Source organism: Ixodes scapularis, unplaced genomic scaffold, assembly GCF_016920785.2.
Source record: "Ixodes scapularis isolate PalLabHiFi unplaced genomic scaffold, ASM1692078v2 PGA_scaffold10__122_contigs__length_95168666, whole genome shotgun sequence".
In the NCBI taxonomy this organism is placed as follows: Eukaryota; Metazoa; Arthropoda; class Arachnida; order Ixodida; family Ixodidae; genus Ixodes; species Ixodes scapularis.
This window is the reverse complement of record NW_024609836.1, coordinates 33,148,023-33,154,912: the sequence shown is the minus strand read 5'-3', so window position 1 is coordinate 33,154,912 and position 6,890 is coordinate 33,148,023.

Sequence of the window (6,890 nt, the reverse complement as noted above, 5' to 3'; positions counted from 1 at the left end):
GAAGCCAGCTTTGCGATCCTTCCACGTCAACGAGTCAAACTTTTCCTTGTCATCTGTGGAATGCGACTGCGTATTGCAATAGCAGCGCGACGGTGCGGTGCGACGAACGACGACTGCCGAGCACAAAGTCCGGGCCCCTTGACGACGGTCCGCGCGTGTTCAAGAGATTCCTCCGCGGGTCGGCGGTCGGCCGCGTTGGTGACGCGCAGTGACGCCGGAATCCTTCGCTTGCTATTGGCTGACGCGTAAAGAGATGCCCCTCCCGTTTTCCGGGCTCATCTCAGAAAGGGGGGCGTGCCGTGGACTTTGATAGCAATTTTAGTAGAGAAATCCGCCGCGCATGACCGTAATTTTATGATTTTTAGGATCCTTAGGGCCTGTAGATCGAGTTACCGCCATAAATAGATCATCGCATAACGATCCGGAGGGCCCCTTTAACTAATGTCAAACCTGAATATTTGATGGAGTTCAAAGACTACCACCGTACCAACTCGCCCGGTTATTCTTTCTGTCAAAGAATAATAGCCAATAGTAATAAACAAATAAATGCCAACTATTAATTGGTTGCAAAGACGTAATTGGTGCAGTGCAGCCCTACGCTACTCTACTCTTTTGATGATATCAGGTAATGTGTAAATGTATATTGCAGTTCATAGCAACCATTTATGTCCGACCCATTATATTGAGTTTTTTCTTTATATAGAAGTTATATGAAAAAAAGTGTTTTTCCTAAATTAAGCCGCACCACTGAATGTACAATAGCGTGTAACGTTTATGTATGTTCTCAGCGAAAGAAAAGGATGCATTAAAAAAAGGCCAATCATTTTGTTTCCTCTGTGTTAGAGCTTCTTTCACGTACACGCAATATGTGGGTGTCTACGTCTAAAAGAGTGGAATTGACATTTCCTGCAGGGCTGGAAGGCCTGACTCAGTTTGGCTAGCAGCTTGAAACCTATGGGAACCTGGGGAACTGAACCACAAGAGTGAGAGTGACACCCGCCTTGCACTTCCTGAGCGATGGCACCATGAGGAAGGGGGAGCTGCCCTAAAGTGAATGCAATAGCAGATGGGTCGTTCCAGTGAACCCCTATACAGATGATACGAAGCAGAAAATTATTAATAAATGTGTTATTAAAAACATGGAATGTGAATGGCACGGACAAGAAGGAGGAGATCAACACAGCGCTGTGTTGTGTTCAGATCCTCTGTTCCCATATTCTTCATGATTTCTTTTCAATAATTGGCTACTAACTAGTCCAATCGTCACCACTAGACAATAAAAGTATGCTGCTATTTATTACTATGCATTAACACTGTGCTTGCAGTTGAATCGTACAGTCATTTATTAATGGTCAAAAACAAAAAGGAGGGTGCAAGCTAGCTAAACAGGCTAAACACATAATTTATTAAAGACGGGTTCTCTAAAGGATGACACAAACGCAGAGAAGTATCAAACACAGCTGAGTATTAATGGGCAAAAAATGAATAGGCGACCCAAAAAAGAAAACGCAGGAGAAGACATGAAGTCAGTTTTTACAATTCCTCTTCTGCTTGCCACCACTTTACAAAGGGAATTCCTTCCTGGGCCTTACAACGTTTTACTGTTCACAACCCCTGACATACCTAAGGACAGTAAACATAAAAAAGCAACCTACTAACATTTGGGTAAATGTGGTTGAACAAACAACAGGGAATGCCTTGAGCTTTCAACCTAGGAAATAAAAAATTGCACAACATCAAGATAAAAAAAAAACAGACGGACGCATCACACCTTTTAATTATAATGCAATTAAATGCAAAGGTGCAAGCGAGCTGGACAAGAATGACGAAGATAATCCCTGGAGCAGGGGAACAAGAGGGACAAAGGACAAACATAAAACTCCAAACACAGCTAGGTGACTGGTGAGCGTCTGAAAAAATCCGCCTGGTCCGGGTATCGAACCCACGACCTCTCCATTACCGGGACCTCTCCATCCCCTGCTCCAGGGATTATCTTCGTCATTCTTGTCCAGCTCGCTTGCACCTTTGCATTTAATTGCATTATAATTATAACCTTAAAATTGCGAGCTTCACCCTTGTTGGTGTCAGACTGGTGGCACCTGATAAAACTCGTTTGCTCTACTGACGTCTAACCCCTGGTTAGCTCAGTTGGTAGAGCGCTCCACCTGTAATGGAGAGGTCCCGGGTTCGATACCCGGACCAGGCGGATTTTTTCAGACGCTCACCAGTCACCTAGCTGTGTTTGGAGATTTATGTTTGTCCTTTGTCCCTCTTGTTCCCCTGCTCCAGGGATTATCTTCGTCGGCATCACACCTGTTTCTAACAAAAATATAGGCCAAGAAGCTTCTTCCACTCAATGGCAAAACACAGGGAAGGCACTAATATATTTCTAGGTTTCATCATTGTTAGTGATTCTTTCAGTATACCCTTGTGGTCACTCTCTTTAGTCAAAATTGTTTCATCATCATCATTCATTAAATCATCATCACAGTTGTGTTCTTTAAAGGGGTACGGAAACAAAAATCGAAATATTCAAGTTTCGTTTGGAAGGGAATCAAGTATGAGGGATAATAACCGTAAATGATAATCGCACGTTTGTATTTTGAACGGCTGGCTATATTTTGCGTTCCAGACGGTGCACTCCAGCAAGCGCTCGAAGAGAAGCGAACGGAGAGCGCGATGCGTCAGGGGATATCCGGCGCAAACAAAAGCAGAAAGAAAAGATTCCCCGCGTTCGTGGAGTAGCAAGGCAGGCGTGGTTATCAGCTTTGCCCTTGGTGGCGCTGGCAGCGTTGCGGTGGTGTCAATAGACCATTCCATTTAGCGCTCTCTGGGCGGCACCATTTTGTTCGACCGCAGCGCCCTCTACACACATCCGGGAAGTTCAGCGGGTTCGGCGGGGTAAAACGAGAGAGAGGGCACGCCGCCGACTCCGCTAGCAGACGACAAACCGGGAGGTTGCCGTTCTCCATCTTTGGGCTGTATCGGCGGGCTCTACCGAACACAGAACTCTCGCTCGTGGCTGCCGTTGTGAAGTGGTTCGCGTTCTTAGAATAGTTGTGGCTACTCTAAAATCAGCCTATAGTCTCGGTTGTTCTATTTTGCTAAATGATAAACTAGCATATCTTTTTTCCGTTACATAAATAGCAGTTGAGTCAGCCGGCTGTACTACCCTCAACTACTGCGTGTATTGCGGCAGGAGAGCACGTTTTTATTTATTATTTCAGACTTCCACTCATGGTCGCTAAAGGCCTACACCAGTACGAACTTTTGTATAGTAAAAAAGGTACAGCAACCGGATTTTCTTTTCGCCAAAGAGACCGGCCAATCTGACACAGTTTTCCCTATTTTTGTTTTTTATTTGCACGCAAGTAATAGTGCAATTGGACCCTGTGAGTTTTTTTTTATCTAGCATAGTATTACACGATAACTGGCATACCAAAATCTGCGCATCTGCGCTTGAAAGTTCCAAAATGACGCGATTTTAAACAGAGTTTGCACGCCAGCCGGACGCTAGCTACAGCCCACTCGGCGGAGCGGACAGCTTGCGGGGGAGAGTGGGAGTGAAATTTTTTTCTCTTTTACGTCAGCGCGTTACAACCGAGCCGTTCGAAGTACCCGTGGCGTGACGAGCGTGTGGCTGGCCCACGTGGGCTGGCCCAAGGAGCACGTAGCTTCCACAACACTGTCAGCTTAGGGCTCAACGGGATGGGGAAAGCAACTTTTGTTCGAGTTTTAAGCGACGGGCTAATCTTCTAGGGGGAGAATGGCTTTTTCCGGTTGCACGAACGAGTGTCCGAGAATGAGGGGAGTCCTTCCTTTCCGTCTTCTTGGACCGTTTGGTACAATGCGCGATTTGTGAGTTGAGCCAGATGCGCGTAGGAGACAAGTGATATGCGAAGCGTGGGTTGCCTGCAATCCCCTGAGACAAACAAAACATGTCACTTGATCTCCAAACAGGAAAGCTTTACATGCTTCGTTTGTGGCAGACCATAATGTTCACAATGGTTCAGCCGCGCAGTGCGATGCTTGGGGCCACTGCTTGCTCACTTAGAGTTCGAGAAAGGGGGGTGCCGTAGCACTTCCCAATTGCCCACGGGGTTATGATGTGGCCTGCAAGGAGCTCTTTTGTATTACTTCATGAAGTGAGTTGTGTTTAGTGTGACTCATTATTTCTTTATCACATGCCTCGTATGTGGTGATGTGGCAATCCCTCTAAGTGAAAAAAGTGTAAATGTGTTCAGTAAACATGATAAGCTGTAAATCATGTAATAATAATATAAGAATATGCAATACCATATATGATTTTTGTACAATTTACAAGTTCTGTTATGTGTATTGGACACATTCCAATGAAATGTTCACTGGGGTCTATACTTCATTTCACCCTTCGTCCGAGCGCGGCGGACGCTACCAGCCAGTCCAGCGTCGGGAGAGCGTCATGTGACCTTGTACTCCACATAACCAAAACGTCGCATGATACTCTCCCGGCGACAGATTGGCTGGGGTGGCCCAGCATCCACTGGGCCACCCCAGCAGGTGCCCATTTCATGCCAAGCACCCTTTACCAAGGGTGTTAGCAAGCACCCTTTATGAAGGGTGCTTGCCTGGACGCCATAAGGGTGTTAGCCCAGAGACAAACTGATTTACACCCTTAAATGTGTAAAAACGTTTACTGTGTACTCAAGGCTTCTCTTTCCCATTAGTGCCAGTAAGCTTGTGTAAACTGAAAAATATTGTAACTGAAGAGTAGAGAGTTTTAGTAGATCGCTCCCATGACTCTGATAACGATACCCGATACTCCGCCACCGCCTCCCTTGCGCATGCATAGTATCGTTATCGGGGCTATCGGAGGTATCGGAACTATCTACTAAAACTCTCCATTGTTGCACTGTCCCTTCACCTAAAGTTACTTCTTTTTATTTATTTTTTTACTGCTGCACTACCGGGGGATCTTAATGGTGGGACAACATACCATCCCTGAACCCACGACGACTGGAATGGTGGTCGCAACCAGCGTCGTAAGACTTAGTACTCAAAAAGGTCCAATAAATATTGAACAGACTTGCAGCAGCTTCGCGTGTCATTACTATGTAAATGTTTCTGGGGTTGAGTTCTCAAACTTGACCTCCCGAAACTCTTGACAGTCTTCTGAGGAACACCCAAATTTTCTGGCAGTCTGTGATAAATTATGTATTAAGTGTATAACTACAGCCACTTTTGGCCAGTGACTGGCCGGAAGTCAATGGCTAGTGGCTGGCCAAACGTGAATGGCCAGTGGCTGGCCGAAAGTGACTGGCCAAAGCTGAATGGCCATTCTCTGGCCTAAAGTGAATGGCCAGCCACTGGACAAAGGTGAATGGCCAGTCACTGGCCTAAAGTGAATAGCCAGTCACTGGCCTAAAGTGAATGGCCAGTCACTGGCCTAAAGTGAATGGCCAGCGACTGGCATAAAGTGAATGGCAAGTCACCAGACGAGGACGAAAACACTGCTATTGCCGAGCAGCACTTTGGCCAAGCTTGGGCCATCGAAAATCTGGTTGGCCATAGTACACTTGCCAGCGATGGCCCATTCACAACGTGCTGCTTGGGATATCACCAGAGTGCTCGTCTGCACAGATTTGTCACACACCTTCGCTCAGTCTCTCTGATTGGCTCGAGGGGGCTGTGGCGGTTGGCCTTTTCCAAGTTACGGTGATGCGAAGTATAGACACCCTACACTTTTAAAAAGAGTCTATTGAAGAGACCGAAAGGAATGGTAGTCAACATTTTTCAACAAGACTGCTCTCCAGGCAAGGGATGAATACAAATATGAATCATCTTATCCAGGTAATTAGAACAATTAAATAATTGACCGACTAATACAATGCACTCTTGGTGGAAAAGAGTATAGCTGCAATAAATCCTACAAAACAGAAAAAATGCGCAGTTAATCTATGCATGCACCAAAACAGTTGTTCTTGTAGCAAGTCGAATAGCTTTGAAGCAGGTGCCTGCAACGATTTATTCTTCCCCATACTCAATAAAACGCCATCCTCGTAGCTGAAAATAAGGGTGCACTTCGCACTCACACACACACCAAAAAAAAGGAAGAAAAGCGATCGAATGTAGAATCGTGGATTAGCACAAAAGAATCGCAGGAGCTTCCTCGCTAAAAGTTGCTATGGTTGTTTGGTGACGGAGGGCTGAAACAACTTCCCTTAGGCCCTAACGCGACGTATACATTTCGCGTAGATTCTCAGATATTTCAACGTTCAAACAAAGCTAAGAGAATGCGAAAATTTAATGTTAAAAGCACTCAAAGCTCTATCGGTCCTCGGACACATCCCGGAATCCGAGCACCGGTACGGCGATGCAGAGCTGATGCTGTCTCACAGACGTTAATATCCAGATGATCCAGAGCGATCTTGCGCAAAAACGGTATAAAGTCTCATTCCTTCATATTTTCACATTATATCTGCGTCAGCGAGCACGAAGAAGCCCGAAGTCGTCGGAAAGCAGCTGCACATCACGGCTACCGCGCACCGAACAAACTCGCATCCGCCAGCTCTGGGCGCTGCCATCTTACCTGTGACGTCACGGCTCTTGGGGGGTCACGTGACGAGTGGTCACATTTGCGTAAAATATGGCGGCAACCGGGGGGGTGCCACTTCCGAACTTCCGGTTTATCACTCTAAGCCCCTCTACCTCGTTGTGCAGCCACTATCACCCATCCATGGCAGACAGCGTTTTGGCAGGTTTGGTGGCAGGCTGCCGTCAAAATAGGGTGACTGATATTTCGTGCTTGATTGAAATTGTTTGACGAAACATGTTTTTGAAACCCGGCGTGAACGGTAACCCGATCTTTGAGGACCCGGTGAAAGTTTCACGAAATCGCAGCACCGAGGAAA